Here is a 22,012-nt window from a genome sequence, read left to right as displayed (position 1 = left end):
ATTTGTCTTCTCTGGATGAAATTTTCTCATTTTCACCAGCAGTTCATAACTCTCCGGGTGTATCTGAATCCGTATCTATTTGTCTCCTTCCCTCTTTTTTAGTTTTTAGAAACTCCTCCTGTGGCCTGACCTGCGTTGTAATACAAAGGAACCTGGACCTGCCCCTTTCTTCTTTTTCCCTCTAATACGATCTTTCTAGTGATATGCTGATTTTGGCAACCAACATGCACTCTTGTGTTAACTAACTTGTACTCCAAAGTTTTGTATTTTTTTCATAAGCAGTTGTGATATTTATTCCATCTAGTATTCATCCATTCAACTCTTCAAACTAAAATGTAGGACTTCACACTTAAATTCATCTTGCTTCTTTTTTCCTATATATTGGTGCAGAGTTATCTTTTGCCAATAAACATATCAGTTCATATTTTCTGCTAACAAACATTCTTTCTTCAAGCTTGGTTTCATCTGAACAGGCGACAAACATATCCTTTATGTCTCAATTTAAACTATGAATAAAAACATTGCGTAAGATGGGCTCAGTATGGAAATCCTTGATAGGCCATTGACTGCTCCAGCCCCAAGTTTATATCAATGCATTCATCAACAATATCCACTTACTAGTCCCCCAACCACCTCCTCTAGCCAAATTTCTGACTTGTTGGAAAAGATATAAGAAAAGTATTTGTCTACTACTTCGCTCAAATGATGCTATGTCAAAACAGTACTTTCTTGACCTACAATTTAATAATCCAATCAAGAGTGAATTAAATGTTTCTCCTAGGTGCTTCAATAGCAAACTACATTCATGCTTGTTGTAGCAATCAATACATCACATTGTGATGTTCTTTATATATTTTTGGTCCCAATTAGATTGTAAGCTCTTTGATAGCAGGGACTAAATCTTTTATTTTAAATTAAACTTGACTTTTTTATTTTTATTGTTTTTTATTTTTTTTATTTCTTTTTATTTCTATTTCTTTTATACATTCAAACATGTTATTTAGCTTACAAAGTGAATATTCCAACATGTGTACATTTCTCCCCAGTCCAGTTCACCATACTAGAAAGTTATCTTCAATAGATAATAATACATTTCTTTGTCCCATAAATGCCTTGCCTCTTAATTTTTCTCCTTAATGTCCTTCCTCAGACTTAATGTACTTTCTCACCCACCCTCTTCCCAAACTGTATATGGTATTCAAAACTATTTACTTAGTTTCTATAACCTTTATTTATTTATTTATTTTTAAATTAATTTTTTTTTTTACAATTAAAGTATGAATTTATTTTGATACAAAAACTTTTTAAAATTCATACATAGTTTTCCCATTACATGTATTTCCATAACCTTTTTTTTTTTTTTTTTGAGAGGTTTTTGCTATAGGGCACGTGCGCTCGCCAGACAGAGAGAGAGAGAGAGAAAGCGAGAAATCACCCCCTAGGGGGGATGGCCACGCCACAATCCCTTCTCCTCCATTCTCCTCTCAGGATCTTGGGCATGCACGCACACACGCCCGGCGTGAGTTTTTTAAGCCACTGGGTCCAGTACGCGAACTGCGGTCAACTACATGGGAATCCAGTGACATAGCCATTACGCTAACTGCTGGTCCCTCCATAAACTTTTTTTAAAACTTTTTAAAATTAATTAATTTACATTCATTCCCTGAGCATCATCACAACCCACAAAACCTGATTTCCCATCCAGAGTATACTTCATAGTGGCTTAATCATGCATATTATCATCAACAATTTTCCATTTCTAGTTTCATATATACATATGTGTGTGTGTGTGTGTGTGTGTGTGTCTGTATTTCACCCCTATTTCTGACTCTCTGCCATTTCCCACCCTCCTCTCACACTATCTCTGGTGTTTACAGTTGTTTTCTAGTCCTTTTCTCCCCAAATTTTATTGATCACAAAATTTCTTAAATAATCTAACTACTTTCAATAGCAAGCTCAGCTGGTAATTTCAAGAAAAGAAGTTTTAACTTTAATAAATCAAAGCAATGCTAAGGAACTTTGCTTAAAACTTAAAGTCAGGAAACAGGTTAAGATTCCATTCAAATAGAAGGTACATGAACCTATCGACAGCTCGAGACAGGACAAAAATCCTTAAAACCAGACAACAAAGCCTAGAAGGAAATCAGCAATGTTTTAGTTAAAAGTCATAAAGTGCTATTTCTTCAATTCAGCCTCATATACTTAATCTATATTCTGTTGTGGTTCGATCTTCCTGATTAAATTCTGGGATATAATATTCAACTCCAGACTTGTCTCTACGATTAAGTTGGCCATTTTCTTAGTTTTTTAACTCTTATTTCTGTGTGTCTGTATTTAATTTTTCTCATATAGCACTCCCTTGAGAACTTCTTGGAGATCTGGTCTGGTGTTGGTAAATTCTTCCAGGTTTTGTTTATCTGAGAATGTTCTTGTCTTTTCTTCTCATATGAAGGATAATCTTGCCAGGTACAGTATTCTTGGTTGAAATTGCTTTTCCCTTAACATTTTGAATATATTTTCCTATTCTTTTTTAAAATTAATTAATTTACATTCATTCCCTGAGCATCATCACAACCCACAAAACCTGATTTCCCATCCAGAGTATACTTCATAGTGGCTTAATCATGCATATTATCATCAACAATTTTCCATTTCTAGTTTCATATATACATATGTGTGTGTGTGTGTGTGTGTGTGTGTGTCTGTATTTCACCCCTATTTCTGACCCTCTGCCATTTCCCACCCTCCTCTCACACTATCTCTGGTGTTTACAGTTGTTTTCTAGTCCTTTTCTCCCCAAATTTTATTGATCACAAAATTTCTTAAATAATCTAACTACTTTCAATAGCAAGCTCAGCTGGTAATTTCAAGAAAAGAAGTTTTAACTTTAATAAATCAAAGCAATGCTAAGGAACTTTGCTTAAAACTTAAAGTCAGGAAACAGGTTAAGATTCCATTCAAATAGAAGGTACATGAACCTATCGACAGCTCGAGACAGGACAAAAATCCTTAAAACCAGACAACAAAGCCTAGAAGGAAATCAGCAATGTTTTAGTTAAAAGTCATAAAGTGCTATTTCTTCAATTCAGCCTCATATACTTAATCTATATTCTGTTGTGGTTCGATCTTCCTGATTAAATTCTGGGATATAATATTCAACTCCAGACTTGTCTCTACGATTAAGTTGGCCATTTTCTTAGTTTTTTAACTCTTATTTCTGTGTGTCTGTATTTAATTTTTCTCATATAGCACTCCCTTGAGAACTTCTTGGAGATCTGGTCTGGTGTTGGTAAATTCTTCCAGGTTTTGTTTATCTGAGAATGTTCTTGTCTTTTCTTCTCATATGAAGGATAATCTTGCCAGGTACAGTATTCTTGGTTGAAATTGCTTTTCCCTTAACATTTTGAATATATTTTCCTATTCTTTTTTCGCTCACATTGTTTCTGATGAGAGGTCCGCTGTTAGTCTGATGCGATAGCCTTTGTAGGTAACTTGATGTTTCTCTCTTGCCTATCTTAGTATCTTGTTTTTGTGGTTTTGGTCAATCTGGCTATAATGTGCCTTGGAGAAGATCTTCTTGGGTTGATTCTATTTGGGGTCCTTTGTATTTCTTGAAACTGGATCTCTTTTTTTTTTTTTTTTTTTGAGAGAGAGAGATGTTTTTGCTATAGGGTGAGTGTGCTTGCCAGAAAGACAGAGAGAAACAGAGAAACAGAAAGTGAGAAATTACCCCCCCCCGGGGGGGAATGGTCACACCACAATCCCTTCTTCTCCATTCTCCTCTCAGGATTTTGGGCACTCATGTGCCCAGCATGAGTTTTAAGCCACTGGGTCTGGGACTCAAACCACTCTCAACTAAGTGGGAGTCCAGTGATGTAACCATTATGCCATCTGCTGGTCCTAGGAGGCAGTGATTGGATGTTAGAGTCATTACCTTCATGAATGGATTAATGCTGTCTTGTGAGACTGAGTCCTAGCCCTTGTGAGGAGTTCATTCTTGCAAGAGCTGGGTATATTATTCTCATTTTGGGAGGCACTTTTCTCAGTCTTTGTGGTGGATTTTTCTAGGCCAGCAATTTTATCTTCTACATCTGAGATTCAATTTTCTGTATGATCTAGTCTGCTTTTAATACTTTCAAGGGAGATTTTGACTTCCTGTATTACAACCTTCATCTCTGATAGGTGCATTTGATTCTTTTTTAAAGTGTGTATTCTTCCTTTAGATCTTGCAAGAATTTTCTCACCTCCTGGAACTCTTCAGCTCCTTTCTCCTGCCTCTTCTGCAGTTCATTGTCTCTCTTTTCTTCTGTCTCTGTTAGCTTCATCATTATGAATATTCTAAATTCTTTACCAGACATTTCCATGATTTCCACTGTGGAAGAAGAAGAGTTATTCTCTTCCCTTGGAGGAGAGGCATTTTCTTACTTTCCTATATTTCTTCTGACCCTGCAGTGATTCCTAGTCATCTCTTGGATGATGTGTTTCTTCCTAATTCTTGAAGTTCAGTCTGAGCATTCAGGAGCATACAGAAGGAGGCGATCTGAAATCTCTTTGCCGTACCATTTTTATCACTTTGTGCAGCAGATTCAGTGGGTATTGAGGAATACCTTAACCCTAATAATATTTGGATGTTTGGCTATGGTTCCCTTAGATCCATCCAAAAACACAGTGAGTGGAGATTGAGGAGAAGAGTGGTGAAGTTAAAGAAAAAGAGAAGGAAACAGAGAGAGAAGGGGGAAAAAAGAAAGAGAGAAAAAGAAAGAGAAAAAGAAAAAAATCCCCCCAAATTTTTTACAATAAAGATAAAAACAAGCAGTGCACAAGCACACCATGCAAAATCACCAATTCTCAGCAGTAATGGTGAAGTCTTCTTCTGAAGGCTTGTCCCTTGCCTCTCCTGGAGGTGAAGGGGAAAGGAGATTATTAGAAAGATAAAGGAAGCACTGAAAGCCAAGAGAATACTTTACCTTAAAAAATTTAAAAAAGGAAAAATGACCAAAAAATGAGAGGACAGATAGGCAGAGAGAGACAGAGACAGAGAGAAGGTTAAAAGGGCTCCCTGCCACTCGAGTTAGGGGGCTGGAGGCTGAATAATCAGTAGAAAATCTTCATTTCTCTTTTTTCCCTGAAATCACTAGTTCTCAGCATCAATGGTGAAGTCTTCTTCTGAAGGCCTGGGGACTAACATTATATCCCTAGTAATTACTGGTGGGGCCTAGCAGGTGTAGGTACTCACTAAATTAATCAATAAATTAATAGTGGGATGATGTAATACTATAGAAAAAGCAGTAGTGCCAGATATATTGAGTCTTAAGTATCTCTGGGTGAGTGGGGGTAGATTTCCATACTAGTAGATGTCATGTACAGGTTTGAAATTCAGGAGAAAGAGTTGACCCGACAATATAGATTCTAGATTATTAGGGTAATATTTAAGGTTAAGCTGAAGGTCATAGTGAGATTACTTAGAGAGAAGGTATTGGGGAAGAAGAAAAAGGAAGCGATATGATATATACAATAAGAAGATGAGATTCTAGAATCAAACTGCCTGAAGTAAGTGCCAACACTTTCTTTGATGAGTCATAATCTCATGGATTTCATTGGAAGATGCATCTGTCAAGATGTAACAGAAGAAGCCAGATTTTAGTGGCCTTAAGAAAGACTTGGAGTTAAGCAAGTGGTGACAGCATGGATTGATAATTCTCACAAACAGTTACTATGGAGGAAGAGAGAGCAGAGGCTAGACAGGGCAGGAAGTCAAGAGATTTCTTTGCTTGTTTTGTAAGATTGGCTTGACTTGCGCATAATTATAGGCTGGGGAGAAAGGAGCCATTTGAGATTAAAAGGATCTGGAATTACAGAAAAGAAAGAAGATGACTAGGTAAGAACAATATCCAAGAATAAACAGGAGGGAGGAGGGAGACCCAAAAGGAAAAAAGAGGGACCTCTGTTTTTCAACAACTTCTCACACCCTTGATGACAAAGAAAGTATGGGACCTATCTTTCCACAGATGGTGGTTAATAAAGGTTAAGACCATTTTCTAGGGTGAGAAGAAAGGAAGAAAGTATGGTGTGAAGAGATGTTGGTGTGTGAGGAGAAGCAAGTTGACGAGCTCTCTATTTTCTGTGGCAAATCAACGATGGCACCTGCTGCAAGGGAAGAATCTAGGACTGACTAGTGAGCTTGAAGGGAACTGTCGAAAATGAATCCAGAGGGAGCTGGACAGAATCAGTATGAAGATAATTAGTGAAAGCAAGACAAAAGTTGATTATTCAAGGAATCAGCAGTTGGAGTAATGGCTATATCGCTGGATTCCCATGTAGTTGACAGTGGTTTGAGTCCTGGACCCAGTGGCTTAAAACTCATGCTGGGCACATGTGCGTGCGTGCCCAAGATCCTGAGAGGAAAATGGAAGAGAAGAGATTGTGGTGTGGCCATCCTCCCTAGGGAGTGATTTCTCGCTTTCTGTCTCTGTCTGTCTTTCTGGTGAGTACACATGCCCTATAGCAAAAACCTCTCTTAAAAAAAAAACAAAACACACACACAATTGATCATTCAAAATACAGCATGTACTTATTGAGCACCTACTAAGTGCCAGGCACTGTTCTAAGTGCCAAAGATACAGCAATGAATGAAACAGACATTCTCTCTGCCTTACAAAGCTCACGTTTTAGCAATAAAGTAAATAAATATGGATCATTTCAACTTATAAGTATTATGAAAGAACATGACTACATGATGGACATTGATAGAAATGGGAAGGATACTATTTGGATATACAGTAGTCACAGTAAAAAACTAACATTGAAGTTAAATCCTGAAGCTGGGAGAGCAGAGTTTTGTCCTGATTAATTCATCATCAGAAGAGAAAAAAAAGCCCTGATTTGCAGTTTTGGGTTTGTTTGTTTGTTTGTTTGTTTGTTTGTTTTTGTATGTGTGTGGTACAGCAGTTAACTACCAAGTACCCACATGACATCACTGAATGCAGAGCTGGGAAGAGGGCATGCACTTGGCTCTAGGGAGCCTGTGGGAGCCATTCCCAGAAAACCACCGAAAGAAAGCCCCAAGTGAAAGAAGAGCATTTGGAAAGGCACTGTAGCAGAAAGGGCCTCAGAGTGACTGGAAACAGGGAGAAGTCAGAGGTTGGCAAATACCAGATCGTCCATGTCAAGAGTTGGATTTTTTTTTTTTTAAGTAAAATGGGAGCAGATCTAATTTACATTACACAAAGATGATTCTCATTGTTATGGGAAGAATGAACTAGAATGGGGCAATAATAGAAGTACATAGCCAGCTAATTAAGATGTGAGAGCAGAGATGTTAGGATGTGGATAAATCCAGAAGATTCTGAAGGCAGAAAATAGGACTTATTGATGGATTAGATGTTCAGGAAAAGTAGCACTAAAATATAAATCTTAGGTTATTATCTGGACCAACTTGGAGTTTTCTGATGCTACTTACTGAGATAAAGAAAAGTGAGAAAGGGACCAGCAGTTAGCGTAATGGCTATGTCACTGGACTCCCATGTAGTCAACTGTGCTTCGAGTCCCGGACCCAATGGCTTAAACTCACGCCAGGTGCATGTGTGTGCATGCTCAAGATCCCAAGAGAAGAATGGAGGAGAAGGGATTGTGGTGTGGCCATCCGCCCTGGGTGTGTGGGGGGGTGATTTCTTGCTTTCTGTCTCTCTGTCTCTCTCTGTCTTTCTGGTGAGCACACGCACCCTATAGCAAAATAAAAAGAAAAGAAAAGTGGGAAAAATAGATTTGGGTTTGGGAAATTAATTTGAGATGCATATTAGGCACCCAAGTGAAAATGTCAAGTAAGCATTTGGATATATAAATCTGGAACTGAAGGAAAAGATGTAAATCTGCATGTCATTTGCATAAAAGATGTCTGAACAAGGGGATGGGTTGGAATTACAGGAGCATATTGACAGAGAAAAGATTAATTCAAGGAACTCAAGCATTTAGTGTCAGCTAGAAAAAGAGAAGTCAGGAAAGGAGATCAGACAGAGTGACAATGTAAATAGAGAAACAGGTGCTGTCACAGAAACCTACAGGAGAAGGTATTTCAAGAAAGAGGAAGAAGTCAACTGTATTGAATCTGCTGAAAGATCAAGGACCATGCAGATAGAAAAGTTCCCATGGGTGAAGCAACGTGAATGTCATGGGAGATCTTGAGAAGAGACATTTTAGGCTCTGATGATGCAGACAAAGCAGAGAGATATCACCAAGTCTGCCTGGCAAAACAGAAGCTTGCTTAGATGGCTTCATCTCAAAGTTAGTCTCTTCTCTGGAGATGCTGGTGCACTGCATTGAGCAAGAAGGCAGCAGATAAGCAGGCCGTCTCAGTCCATTAAGTTGCTGTGCAAATCTAAGAAGCAAAGTAATCTTCCTGGACTTTCATTGACTCATTGATAAAATAAGATGCTCTGAAATTTTATTTATTCATTTACTTTTTCATCAGGTAAGTAGCATGTACCTATTTTATGCCAGATCTGAGTAAGGAAAAGGCCATGTCCTTGCCTTTGAATAATTGCTTCTTATTTGCTGACTTGCAAATATACTTTCGTGTGGGTACACGTGTTTACCTCCCCAAGTAGATGGTAGGGTCACTGAGCTTGAATCTTCTTCATCTTATTTTTTAAGAATTATTTATTTAATTTAATTTCTTTTTAATTTGATGAGAGAAAGGGAAAGGGAGAAAGCACACCTCCAGGTCCAGGACTCAAGCCGCAGTTGGCCATGTGGGAGTCCAAACCCTTAACCACCATATCACTTGCCAGCCCCTCTTCCTGGTATTCCCTATAGGGCCTAGTACAATGTTTAGCACATACTATATACTTAATATTAGAGTCATGAATATGATGCTATACTATTAAAAGCAATACTTAATCATTTTCTGATTCACATACAAATCCTGATTCTACCTTTCATTATTTGGGCAAGTTATTTAACCTCTCTGTGCCAGTTTCCTTACCTGTAAAACAGGAAGAATAGTATCTAGGCAGATTTCAGTGCAGACATGGCCAAGTCCAAGAACCACACCACACACAACCAGTCCTGGAAACGGCTTAGAAATGGCATCAAGAAATCTTGATCAAAAAGATATGAATCTCTCAAAGGGGTAGACCTCAAATTCCTGAGAAACATGTGTTTTGCCAAGAAGCACAACAGGAAGAGTCTGAAGAAGATGCAGGCCAACAATGCCAAGGCCATGAGTGTGCGAGCGGAGGCCATCAAGGCCCTCATAAAACCCAAGGAGGTTCAGAAGGGCATTCTGAAGGGCAGCAGCTGCAAGCTCAGTCATTTTGCCTACATGGCCCACCCTAAGCTCGGAAAACATGCTCGTGTCCATATCGCCAAGGGCCTTAGGCTCTCTCGGCCAAAAGCCAACAAGGCCAAGGCTCAGACCAAGACCCAGACCAAAGCCCAGGCCTCAGCTGCAGCTCCATCTTCAGTTACGGTTCCAGCTCCGGCTCCCAAAGGTGTCCAGACCCCCACAAAAGCCCATAGTAGAGGCCTTTGCCAGTATGAGGACAGAAGGACTGGTGACCCCTGGGCTGCTCTCTGTGTGAGACAGGTGTCCTCCTGTGTATATGAACATATGCTGTGTATATGAACAAACCTGAGGTGAGGGGAAAAAAGAAAAAGAAAAAAAGAAAGAAAGAATAGTATCTACATCATAATGCATTATGCAAATTGAAATGGGTGCCTGACATGTGATATGGTAATATTCTTAAAATATGTGCTCATGATAAAAATCAGAATTTATGAACAAGTAAATGAAATTATTTATGACTTCACAACTAGAGATGTTGTTGATTACCTTTGCTAATATTTTAGTGTATGTCTTTCTCATTCTTTCTGTGTGATGCACAGAACTGTATCTGGAAAGCAAAGTGGCTCAAATAGCAGTTGTAGATGATGGTGTTTTTTATTGGAAATGCCTATCATGTAGAGTTTAAGATATTATGCCTTTTACTTTCCTTTATACAAAATAGAGTGATATATTTTATACATGATAATCTACCAGTTAGTTGTATGTTTGCAGTTTTTATCCTAAGCACTTTATATACATCATCTTGTCACATCAACTCTTCATGGTAGGTATTATCCCCATTTTATTGAGAAAAATGAAGGTCAGACAAAGTGACATTACTATCATTCACCAGTACCCAGTTCTGCTCTCTTCCTGGGCATATGGAATTAGTTATTCTCTGCCATGTTGATATTAGTTGTGGTCACATGAATTTGGTCAATGAAATATGACAAGTGAAGTGTGTTACTTCTGGAAGAAACATCTCATTGCTGACGCTTAGCTCTCCACTTAATCTTTTCTCTGCCATGAGGCTTCGGTGTAGATGTGGAAGATCAAGGCTGAGCCATCACAAGGGGAAAGAACAGCTATGCAATAGAGTTGCCTAGACCTCTATCAGACTTTACTTGAGCTAGAAATAAACCTTTCTTGTTTTAAGCCTCTGGAAGTTTTAGATTGTTTGTTACTGCAATGTGACTTGGCCTAGTAGGACTAATGCAGAGCACTTAAATGACAAGGTCACGGAGCTAGTAATTACTGAAGTCACAATTTGGATCTAGGTCTGTCTGACCCAAACCCCATCTTCAATAGCTTATCCAAGAAGGGTCAAGTAAAGACTTTGTGAGAGAAGGAGAGTAGACATGCTATAACAGTTCCTGTCATTAGCTGTCTTATTTCACCTTGAATGTGCCAATGATAGCATTATCTTTGAATTTCTATGCCATTTCTGTACATGCTGGGGCAAAAACTAAGCAAATCAGAATAATCTTACCATTTCTGTTGGAAAATATGTTTTAGACATTGTGTGAGTAAAGGGAAAATAGTAATGTCAAACTTGGCGAAGCAAAAAAGGGTGGGTAGCAGAGCTTTTAAGGGGAATCATGTAAGTTAAGAATAATAATAATAATAATAATCTTTTACTCAGGAAGAAATTTCACTAAAAATTGCTCATAGTAATTTCTGAGAAGCAAATCTAAGGGTCAAAGGGTAGCAAAGGTGATAAAACTGGTAAATCAAGCAGCTGGCTGGAAAGTTTAAACACAGAAATACCTAAACACTCAGCTAGGTGGAGGGGACAAAAGAGAATAAAATAGACAGAAAACAAAAATAGCCAATTTTCAGACTAAAACCGGTTAACAGCCAGAGATCTGCATTGTGTGAAGAACTATGACAGGAACTCCACAGCTGGTGGAAAGAGTCCTGTAACTCAGCATCTGATTGCTGGCATCTTTTTCTAAAAATTGGGAAGAAGCCACATGGTTAGCTTTCATCAATTTGTCCTTCATGGCTTCATGGTGGAAGAGGGACTTCAAATGTTCATGGAAAATGGAATTAAAGTACAAGTTTACTTTGGTGCAAAATCAATTTGAAATCCCTACATAGTTTATTCTTAATATGGATTTTTCATGAACTTTTTGATAATTTCTCTGTTTCAGATTGAAGATGGCTGTGAAATCATTCAAAGAAATTAAAAAGGGTATCTTCTTAGTGTTTCTAACCCATCAACACAAATGATCAAATTAGGCATCCCTTAAAACCAGAACATTAATACAAAAGAAAATGGATCTCTCTCTCTTGCTCACTCTCTTTCTTTCTTTCTTTCTTCTTTTTTTTTTTTTTTTTTTTCTGTCACTAGACAAATTTCTTGCTTCTCTAATCCCAGGACAGGATATTATCATGGTCTAGGCACACTCCCCTTAGGGATGGATGTGACGGGTGACAAATGAGGTGTTAATGGCTCCCCTTAGACCAAAGTTCAGATGCATGTGGGTCTCTGCCAAAACTCTTGTCCAGGCAGAAGCAAGGGAAGTGGATTGGATCTTGGTGCATCATCCAAACAGAGTAGATGTAGCATCAACTGCAGTAACCCCAGGTCACGACCAGGGCTCCAGCATCTTCTAGTGTTCCTCACAAGATCCATTCATGAGAGTTAGGCTTATTTCTCCCAGGCTTGTTTTTATTACAGCTTCTTGAGCATTGGTGTACTTGTTTTTATCTAATATAAGACATTTATAATTAAGAATTAAAACATTTGTGTGGTTTAGTTGTACAGACGAGGAAATTAGAGACATCCTAAACTGATAAATTCTCAAATGCTAAACCTACACATACTCAAAATAATGTTTATTTCACCTTTTCTCAATGGGAGATAATCATAATATTTTGTAAGCAATCCCTCACAGTGAGAACGTGTTTTTGCACCTGATGGGGTGTCCTTCTGTGGGTTTTGCATGTGAAAATAGGTTGCTCTCTCATCATCATTTCATATGAATATACAGAGAGCCTCCTCTCCCATATCCAAAAATCTGGTTAAAATTGATGTCCAAAAGTACACCAAAAGCTTTGATTTCCAGTGATCTAGGGCAGGTCATAACTGGTGGCTTGGTGGTATTAAGTCTTCCCAGTTTCTGCAGTCAGTTTGGTTTTTTTTTTTTTTTTTTTTTTGTTTTTTTTTTTTTTTTTTTAATTCCCAACCAGCTTTCCTTACTTCTCTGCTCCCACAAGGAAAATCCTAATTTCTGTGTTGACAGGAAATATTATATACAAAAAGACCATATTAATCCAGCAAATATCTATCAAACATCCACCACATGCTGGCCATATGCTAATTAGTAGGGACCCAAATAAGCAGAATTTACTTGGAACTGAATAGAATCTGGCTGGAATTCTGATTCTGGTTTTTACTTGCTTTTTGGCTTTGTGCTAGAAACTTAAACTCCCTAAGCTCTTTTTCTCTTATCTCTGAAATATAGATAATAAAAAATAGAATTTTTGTTGAGTGAGTAAATACAGTGAGCTGTATCAGTGCCTGGCACATAATAAGATCTTAGTTCATGTTAATTCTTCTTACTATGATTATTCTCAGCTTATAGGAAAACTGAGGTCAGGGCTACTTGCATCCTAGTTTCCATCCACTGGGAGAAAAAGGTTGATCCCATTCATGTTTCTTCCATTTAAGAGCAAGAAGACACTTTTCCAGCAACTTCTGCTGTTACTGTGGTCACCACTAGGTTGCGTGATCAGGGAGTCAATCATTTGTAAGGGGATGGAAAAGTCCTTGAAGTTCAGGGGCTCTGCGGTTCTCAAGGCCTTCCTTCCTTTCTTACTCGGTTAATTTACTCGGTTAATATTACATTCACTGTAATATTTAAGATTGGACAGACTTAGATGTGATGGAAAATTGATTATAATAGAGAAAGGCAGTAACATTGCTGTGTAAAGTTTCTGTGAATGAGGAAGGGGATATGAGCCAAAGCACAGGAAGAGGAGGACTGGCCACTATAATGGGAGACAGAGAAGAGCAGATGGATCTTGATCCAGGGAGGTGGCTCTAGCCATCATCGCTCTCATAGGAAGCCTGAGTCAGAACTACCCTCTGAACACTTGCAGTCACGATTACTTCCAAAGGGATACATTTTTTTGCCTTCTACGCTGCTACTTAGCCCTGTAGGAAGAAACTATTGAAAAGTCTGCCCTTACCCATAGTGCTAGCATTTCTAGTTGGGCTTTTCTTAAATCAAAGTTTGACACTGGAACAGGTTCTAAGAAGCCTATTTAATTTTTCTCTTCGAATAATGTTTTCTCCTCTGACCACTGGCTCCTCATGACAAATGCTAGCTCTGCTTTGGACAAAGTGGCCTGGAGATTTAGCCACAGGCTTGTGGGGCAAGATAAACTAAGAAAGCTAGGCATGCACCCTCCATACCTACCAAAGCTCCTTTAAGGAAAACAATCTCTCTCAAGATCTTTATTAATTACTAAGGAAAGAGAAGTAACTTTACAGCAGAAAATCCTGGTAATCACCAGTTAGCTCACTGATTAAAGTTAACATCACCAAAGTAATAAAACGGATTGACTTCACGTACGCCCTGACAGAATGAACGCAGGAGGACCCTGCACTACTGTGGCATTATACCAATAATGCATTGCAATAGTCTAGTCATGAGACATCATTGGAACAACTCAGATCAAGAGCCATTCCACGAAAACACTGGCCAGTACTCTGCAAAGGAGTTGAGTGTGTTCAAATTTCCTTCAATAAGTGAATGCTTACACAAACTGCGACATCATCCCTGTGCACACAAGCCATGCTACTCATTAAGAAAAATTAATGATCAATGCAACACTTTGGATAGATCACAAGGAAGTTATGCTTAGAGAAGAAAGCCCATCCCGAGATTGCATACTGTATGATACTATTGATAAGGCACTCTTCAAATGACAAAACTATAGAGATAGAGAACAGGTTAATGGTTGCCAGATGTTATGGGAATGGCGGAGGAAGGGAGGTAGCTGTGGCTATAAACAGGTAGCACTAGGGTTTCTTGTGATGAAACTATTCATTGATAGAGGTCACATGAATCTACACATGTGACAGAATCATTTAGAACTATACACATATGCTTGTGCATGCACACACACACATGGATCCATGTAAAACTGACTTCTGAATAAGGCCCATATAGTGTATTAATGTCAATTTCCCAATATTATGCTGTAATTCTGAAGATGTTACCACTGGGAGCAATTGGATGAAGGGTATAGGGATCTTTGCATTATTTCTTACAAATCTACAATTATCTCCAAATGAAGTTTTTAGAAATAGGTTGGGATTGGGACCAGCAGTTAGCATAATGGCTATGTCGCTGGACTCCCATGTAGTCGACCACGGTTCAAGTCCTGGACCCGGCGGCTTAAACTCACACCAGGCACGTGTGCATGCGTGCCCAGGACCCCAAGAAGAGAATGGAGGAGAAGGGATTGCGGCATGGCCATCCCATCGGGGTTGGAGGAGAAGGGATTGCGACATGGCCATTCCATCGGGGTGGGGGGTGATTTCTCTTTTTCTATCTCTATGTCTCTCTCTGTCTTTCTGGCAAGCGCACATGCCCTATAGCGAAAACCTCTCCAAAAAAAAAAAAAAATACGTTGGGGTTGTAGTAGTCAAGGAAATATTTAGGAATAGTTCCAGACTGGAAAAGACTAGAGTCATGATAACTAAATGCAATCTGAGATCCTGGTTGGGTTTTGAACCAGAAAAAAGACATCAATGAAATGAAGCCCAACCTTTGGTACACAGTATTTTACCAACATTCATTACTTAGTTTTTATTAGTGTATTATAAAATGAAGCTGTCATGTAAAATACTAAAGTTTAAATATCACATCAATACTACTTTTCTTTACAGGAGCCTCTACGATCCATTTTTAAATGTCCCTGACCTGATGCTTGTCTCTAAGAGTAACTTTCTCTGCTGCAGACTATCTCGTGAGTGAACTATGTTGTTCCTCTGGCTGTCCCTTAGTGGAGAACTAAGCTGGCTGTGGGGCAACTTTGGTTCCAAAGAACCCTTCCAGGCTGTCTCTATTCTAGATGTCTGAGCCAGCATGGTTCAACACATTTTTCATGAGGACTGGCGGAAATGCTTAGTGAAACATGACTTTACCACATATATAAATATTAGATTTCTCCATACTCGGGATCTCAGTGCCACGCCCTCAGTTTTGGAAACGCAGCAGGGACAACCGACTCCCAGCTGCTACCCATGTGCACTGCACAGACACGCTTTCAAGTTCAGCTTCTGCCATGTTTTTAGGCAGAGTTATATAAATGAGCCAGGTTCTACTGTCTGAACTTTTTCTTCCTTTAAATAAGTTTTTTTCTGAGCCTGGAATTCAGAGGAGAGTTCACTTTTCCCTGCATGGGAATCTATCTGTTTTCTTTTTATGGTCATTTCTATATTGAGAAGGTCCCAGGTCCAGTAAGCCACGAGGTATTCTAGCAAAGCACCCCTGAGCAAGCATCTCTGTGTTCACTAGCTGTTGTGTCACCTCAAGTTTCATCCAGAGGCCACACCCTTCCAGTTCCCTTCGTCCTTGATTTTTCTGCTCGAGTGGAAAGCATATCTAGCGGCACACCATTTGTTTCTTCTTTGGGTTCTTATCTGTGCAGCTCAGGTCCAAGGCTGCACTGGTCTGGTTTTCATCCATCTGACTGTCGAGGTTATAGTAGGATGGACAGAAGTTTGGACATTACAGTCTGGGAAAACTTCTCCCATAAACCTGACTTGATACATCTGTCTTGCTGGCAGCCAGAGGCCCACCAGACTTCCAGCTGGCTCTTTGCCTCTTCCAAGGGGCTCAGTCAGATGAGAAGCGTCCTAATACTCACTCTGGAAGAGAGTTAGACATACCATAGGCTCAGGTGTGCCATGAGTATTCTCCCCGACAGCAGGTGCACCAGGAAGACCCTGGTATCAGCAATGAGAATAAAAGGGAGAGCGGGAATCAGCTTGCGCTAGTCCTTGCGTCTTCTGACAAATTGTCCTAAAAACACAAAACACAAAGTCCCTATTTTCATCTTTGTCTAGTTCTGTTAGTTGAACCAGTAGAACATACTGCAGAGTTTCCAGTGGAACTTTTCCTGCATAAATCTGTTCATTTAAATACTGAAGATCAAGCCTAGAACTTTAGGTACTTAGTTTTCAAGTCAAACATCTCTGGCAGCAATTACTTTAAGGAAAATCTGTGCATCCACCCAAACCCCACTGGTGTGAAACCACCACTCCCTAGAATGTTAAGGAAATCCACCACACTAACGTTTCAAGGTGTGTGGTTGACCAGGGCATTGGACTTGAAGGAGGAGAAATAGCCCAGGACAGGGAGGAGCTGGGTGGTATTTCAGGTCCCTATCACTTGGGGGTGCTGCAAAGCTGAGAGGGTTTCCAGGGTTCCTCAACTGAGCTCATCCAATGGCAGCCTGCTGGTACTTACTGGAGGCTGGCTAGTGAGTGTCACTTGGCTGGATGTTAAGTTCCCATCTTAGGGCTCTGCACTCTGCAGTCACAGACTGAGGTACAAGGCAGTAAGAACCTCTCTGCACCTTCTAATGCATCTACAAGGTCCTTGAAGGAGGGGCTCCAGGGCTCTGTATGCCCTGGGCACTGTAGGTGGGGGAAATAATCCATGGAACTCAGTGACATTTTCTTTCTGTTTATTCTTTATGTTTTAATGGAATTCTGTGGCCCAGACTTGGTTTCAGGCTCTGTGCTCTCAGAGTCAGCTAAAGTACAAAGGAGAAAAAAAAAAGAGAAAGTAGTGGGAAAAATGAGATTCTTGATTTGTGTCCAGATGGTACTGGACAAAAATAGACTCAGAGATTCTCACTGCAAACTTGCCTCTGGTATGAGGCTCCCCTCCCCCATCATTTAAGGTCTTCTCGGTAGAAGAGGGAATGGGAATGGGAAAAATACTGGGAACGCTCATTTTTCTTTTTCCCAGCCATGTATTAAAAGGCTTTCACAGGTTCTAGTTGAGGACTTAAGTGGAACACTAGGAGTTGCCACACTCAGGGGCCCGGGATGACAATTTTAGACAACATGGAAGAGACCCCAGTTGACCAACTGATAGCAGGGTGAGCTGGGGCACGCTGAAGGTGGTAGCAGCGGAGACATTCTGGGAAGCCCCACAGTAGCTGACCCTGACAGTCTGAAGGGCTCAACCTCAGCCCTGACACAAGCAGCCCACACTCCTGGGTGCCACGTTCAAGGAGCACCCTCTATGGAGAATGACTATGCTGAAATCCCTTCCCCTGCATTTCTCTCTCCTTTTGGGATTTTTGAACATGCATACACACATGCCAATAGTGTTTCTCAAGTCACTGGGTCCAGTATTCAAACTGCACAGTCAGCCATGTGAGATCCAGCCACCTTAACCACCACACCACAGGCTGGTCCAGACACCTGGCAGATTTAATGGCTCACCTGACAATCCACAGGGCACTGGCTTGATAACAAAACCAAAGCAACTAAAGGCCATACCACAGCCAACTAGAGGCTGTGTCCTATAGTTTTCTCATCCCCAAGCTTATTCCAGAATCCTGGCATTCCTTGATGTTCACTGGAGCCCAGTACACAGGTCACCCCACAGGGTAGGTATCCAAAATTCGGGGACCTCCTTCACTGACATGCAACCCAGTGGCAGTCACCTGGATGCCAAGGAAATGACTGATGATCAGGTGGGAGGCACGTTTTGGTTAACATACCTTTTATAACAGTTGAGTTCCTTCCTAAAGTTTAAATGGCCTTGGAGGACAAGCAAAGGACCAGCAAATCAGTCCCTGGTTCTTGGGGCCAGGGAAGAGTTGAGAGATAGGGGCCAGAAGACATCAGCCAAGAACCAGCAGGCAGTTCAAGAACCAGCAGACAGTTCAGAGAAAGCATCTACCTGAGGCCTGATTGCAAGGGAAGAGCCAGGTGGAGGCAACATGGCTTCCACCAACCCCCAGAAATACACTGCCCATAAACGCCTCTGCAAGGACTGGGGTTTAGAGGTGTAGACCTCTTTATAGTTCACCTGTGACCACATCAGTGTTCAGGACTTGATGTCTTCTTTCAGAGCCTGAGGGCTTGAACTAAAATCTTAAAACTTCCCTAACTTATTTCATCTGTGTGTTAGTTGTCCCCTCAATTTCTAGTCAGCCTTAGGGGAATGTTATTGCATGGTATCAATATGTTTGAACAGCGAATATTTGGTTAGCATAAGATTATTAATAATAGTATTTTCTTGTGTTTTATTCTTGAAAAGTACTTTTCTATTTCTTCTCACATTTGGATCACCCAGTGAGGTCAGAAGGGAAGGACTAGGCTCCATAGATCATCAGGTCCATGAGGGCAGGGACTATTCTGTTCATTGCTGTAATCTACGCACTTACTATACTGCCTGATACAGAGCAGATACTCAACTGTCCATTGAATGAAAGGATGGGCAGGGGGTGGAGGGATGGATGGATGAGAAGGTGAGTGGATGAATGGGATCTGCCTCAATGTTCAAGATGGATCCGTTCCCATTCCACTCACAAGTGAGTAGCTTTGTCCAAGAGTCCAAACATTATCTTCTTTATAAAACAATGATAAAATACTGTTCCTGCTACTATGTTGAAAAAAAGATACAGACTTACGGAGAGATTAGGAAGTGAGCCAGAACTAGGATCTCCAGGATCCTAGGCCATTGTTTGTTCCATGTTTTATGGTAGACAGAGAAACACAACTATTTAATGAGTGTTTATCTGTCAGGCACTGTTTAGGGAACTTTAAAGTCCTCATTAACAGCCATATAAAGTAAGTAAAGGAAGTGTTATTATTTCAATTTACAGATGAAGAAACTAAAACTCAGAGCAGTTATCCAAGACTCCACAGTCAAGTAGGGAGTGGAACTCAGATCTATTTGACTTCCAAACCCAGTGTTTTTCACCGCCTGCCATATTTTCATATTAACCTGTACTAAGTCCAAGGTTGGAGGACTCCCACGTTTCTCATCCTTCCTGGAAATAAGACTGGCAACACCTGCCAGCGACTCCAGCCCTGCAGAGCGGCAGACAGCCAGGTGTTGCTAGTTTTAACTCTTGACCGATATATACCAACAGTTCCACAAAGCTGAAGTATTTTGGCCAAAGACATGTGTCCATGCCACATTCTAGATTGTCACACTACTCTAATTGCCCAATGTTTTTATTGCAGACAGTCTAAAAAACAGCAGGTAGTGATAACCTTTATGAGATGGATTCTATGGAATCATTTAGGACCCAAAATAAACTCCAAGTATGTGAAGATTTATTGCGGAAGTCACAGTGTAGGAAAATCTGGAAGAAAATGAAAACAGGGCCTAGTCTAAGTCTTTTCATGGCCTTCCTTGTTATAGTAATTGGTTGAAGTACCTTCCAGCCAAGAAGCAGGTATACAAAGCAACTGAAGACTGAAAACTCTGATTCAGAATGTTCCAGTGTGAGGCACACCTGTGCTTGGGAGGAAAGGAAGAAAAATGGGGTGGAGGAGAAAGAAATAGTTTTAATCTGGGAACAAATGGAAACTTAATGGGTGGGGCTCGAACATGCTGGTCACTAAGTGACAAAGAATTCATCCTAAATTAGTCTAAAACAAAATGCTAAAGTACAGGCCCACATCACTTACAAGTCTAGAGGTTGGTTATTATGGACTGAATGTTCATGTCCCCTCAAATTCTTATAAGGAAGCCCTAATCTCCAATGTGATGGCATTTACAAGTGGGGCCTTTGGGAAATAATTAGGTTTAGATGAGGTCATGAGGGTGGGGGCCTCCAGATGAGATTACTGTCTTTATAAAGAGTCCAGAGAGGACCCAGCCTCCCTCCTCCACCTCCATGTGAAGATACAGCAAAAAGATAGCTCTCTGCAAGCCAGGAAGAGGGCCCAGCCTCGCCAGTACCCTGCCAGCTCCCTAATCTTGGATTTCTTGGTCTTTAGAACTGAGGGAAATAAATGTCTGTGACTTAAGCCATCCAGTCACAGTGGTAGGCTTATAGGGACCCTAGCCAACTGAGACATAGGTCTAGCTCTGGTGACCCGGGTGACCTTGTTTCTCCAATATTTAGGCTCTCATTCTCTCCAAGATCCTATATCATAAAAACTTGGATCCCAGTGAAACCAAAATGGCTGCAGTTTATACTCCCTCAGGTTGAAGTTGGAAGGCAACCTGGGTGGAGCATCCTCTTCCATCTCAGAATTCCCAGCAAAATCTCACTGTGCCTCCCTGGTTCTGTTGAGGTGGCGGCTCTCTCCTGAGCCAATCTCTGTGGCCAAGGAATCTGGTGTGCTGATCACCTTAGGTCCTGATCCGTGGGCAAAGCCTCACTCAAATAACACAGAGCAAGGTGAAGGGACCGAATCACTAGGGACACGGGGGAGCAGGTGCTGAAGACACAAAGGGCACAAGCCTAATACTGTAACAGAACCTGGGAGTTGGGGGGGGGGGCAGGGTGCAGGCTGAATCTCAAAAATGAACTTCTCAGACCAAGAAAAGAGCAGATGTCTCAATAACCTTGTACACTGAGTTTGCTATTAAGCAGGCAAATGTTTTATCCCAAATCATACTTTAAGAGGGGGAGATGGTGCATATGAAGAGCCATACCTTACGTCTCTTAAGTTCCAAAACTTAGTGCATGGGGCTTTGTAGAATGGTTGGCTTATCCTATAGAAATGTTTTCTAATTAAATAATTTATATGTGTGTCCCATCTTACGCTGTGAATTCATTTCTGAAAAACTGTAAACTGAGTTTAAGATTCTATTTTCAGTTTGGGGATACTGTAAAATGCCTCCATGATGTGAAAATCTCCTTTATTTTCTCTGTAAGATCAAGTTGTATCCTACTGGCCTTTTGTAAAGTGGAGCCTTAAACACACACATATACACACACATACACACACACAACCGCAGGCTACATTGCACTACCTGCAGAAGAAGCTCACCATGGTTTTCTCCTTCTCAGTAATTTTTTTTTCCACGTAAGCCTATCCATGTGGGGCTAGGCCTCTTTAAATTTACTTCCTCAGTGTTTTTCCCTGGACAACAAATTCCACAAATGACCCTTCAGCAACTTGACAACAGAAAGACTCCACGAGCCAACACTCTTCCCGAGCCAACAAACAAAATTCTGTTTCAATAATGTCTGTCTCCCTTGTATCAAAGTTCAGGCTCCTGAATTTCTTGATGGTACCAATTAGCATGGCCATCCAACTAAGTTAAATGGATTTCACCGGGCAGAATCCAGCCCACACTGGTAGTGCCGTAAACTCACATGCCAAACTAGGCATATGCTGTGGTCTGTTCTGATTTGTTGATACGAGGACTTTATTTGATCTGCTGACAAAAGCTTATATTCAATCAGCACTAGAACCCAAGTTGTACTTATTAGAAATGTTCTCTCGAATATGTTGGGAACTCAGAAGTTTCTCTTAGCCAGGGTTATGCATGGCAATCTTTTAAAAACAGCCTCTTCCAGCTGAAAGTTGGTAGGATTTATGAATGTGATAATGATATAAACTTCTGAAAGTGGAGCAACAAGGGCAAAGAGGACATATTTTTTGGCCTCTGTATAAGTCATTTTTTTTTAAGCAAAGACGGGAAGAACAGACGGCACAGGGCTCACCAGTCCCTGTTA

The 22,012-nt window shown here is 40.4% G+C and overlaps 1 pseudogene; it reads left to right on the top strand.

Moving 5' to 3' along the window:
- The first annotated feature begins 9,025 nt into the window (after window positions 1–9,025).
- On the top strand, window positions 9,026–11,554 carry LOC102493480 (60S ribosomal protein L29 pseudogene; annotated as a pseudogene).
- Window positions 11,555–22,012: the final 10,458 nt, after the last annotated feature.

The sequence above is a fragment of the Tupaia chinensis genome, unplaced genomic scaffold (assembly GCF_000334495.1).
Source record: "Tupaia chinensis unplaced genomic scaffold, TupChi_1.0 Scaffold138517_1, whole genome shotgun sequence".
Classification (NCBI taxonomy): domain Eukaryota; kingdom Metazoa; phylum Chordata; class Mammalia; order Scandentia; family Tupaiidae; genus Tupaia; species Tupaia belangeri.
The sequence above is the reverse complement of the archived record's forward strand: the minus strand, read 5'-3'. Positions and strand labels throughout refer to the sequence as shown.